The following is a 1,694-nucleotide window of genomic DNA, read 5'->3' on the forward strand; positions in this document are numbered from 1 at the left end:
TTGGACTTGTCTGTCATGTGGCTAGAACTCAGTATATTGACAAGTTAGACTCATCTACCTTGAAAGTAGAACTCTGTAACTGGAAATGTTGCACTACCCTGCCATGTAGCTAGCTCTCTGTACATGGACATTTTGGACTTATCTGTCATGTAGTTAGTAGCATGTATATGTACATGTTGGACAGATCTGCCATTTAGCTAGCTCTCAGTATATGAACATGTTGGACTCATCTGCCTTGTAGCTAGAACTCTGTATATGTAAATGTTGCACTACCCTGTCATTTAGCTACCTCTCTGTATATGGATATTTTGTACTCATCTGCCATGTCATTAGCTCTCTGTATGTGAACATATTGGACTTGTCTTCCATGAATCTAGCTCTCAGTATATGGACATGTTGGACTCATTAGCCAGATAGCTAGTACTCTTTATATGGGCATGTTGGACTACTGTGCCATGTAGCTAACTCTCAGTATATGAAGACTTTAGACTCATGTGCGATGTAGCTTGAACTCTGTATATGGAAATGATACACTATTTTGCCATGTAGCTAGATCTCTTTATATGGCCATTTTTTACTCATTTGACAGGTAGCTAATTCTCTGTGCATGGATATTTTCGACTGATCTTCCATGTAGATCTCAGGATACAGATATGTTGATAACATATGCCCTGTAGCTAGAACTCTGTATATTTAAATGTTGCAGTACCCTGCCATGAAGCTAGATCTCTGTATATGGACATTTTGGACTCGTCTGACATGTCACTAGCTCTCTGTACATGAATATGTTGGCGTGATCTGCCAAGTAGGTAGCTCTCTGTATATGAACATATGGATCTTGTCCGCCATGGATAGCTCTCAGTATATGGACAAGTTGGACTCATCTGCCACTTAGCAGGTACCCTGTATATGGACACGTTGGATTACTCTGCCATGTAGATAGTTCTCAGTATACAGATACGTTGGACACAGCTGCCAAGTAGCTAGAACTGTGTATATGGAAATGATGCAATACTCTGCTAGGTAGCTAGCTCTCTGTACATGAATATGTTCGACTGATCTGCCATGTAGCTATCTCTCTGTATATGAACATATTGGACTAGTCTGACTTGTAACTAGAACTCTGTATATGGAAATCTTGTATGACACTTCCATGTTGCTAGCTCTCTGTATTTGAACAAACTGGACTTGTCTGCCATGTAGCTAGCTCTCTGTGCATAGATATTGTGAAATCATCTTCCATGTTGGTACCTCGCAATATATGGACAGGTTGGACACTTCTGCCATGTAGATACCTCTCTGTATGTGAACATATAGGAGTTGTCTGCCATGAGCTAGTGCTCAGTATATGGACATGTTGTACTCATCTCCCATGTAGCAAGTATCCTGTATATGGGCATGCTGGACTACTCTGCCATGTAGGTAGCTCTCAGTATATGGACATGTTGGACACATCTGCCATGTAACTTGAACCCTGTATATGGAAAAATTGCTCTACCCTGCCATGTAGCTAGCTCTCTGTATATGGACACATTGGACACATCTGCATTATAGCTAGCTCTTTGTACATAGATATGTTGGACTGATCTGCCAAGTAGATTGTTGTTGTTGTTGTTAAGTGCCGTTGAGTCGGTTCCGACCCATAGCGACCCTGTACAGGGTTTCCGAGGGTGTAAATCCTTACGGGAGTAGAA

This window comes from Chrysochloris asiatica, unplaced genomic scaffold (assembly GCF_000296735.1).
Source record: "Chrysochloris asiatica unplaced genomic scaffold, ChrAsi1.0 scaffold00448, whole genome shotgun sequence".
In the NCBI taxonomy this organism is placed as follows: domain Eukaryota; kingdom Metazoa; phylum Chordata; class Mammalia; order Afrosoricida; family Chrysochloridae; genus Chrysochloris; species Chrysochloris asiatica.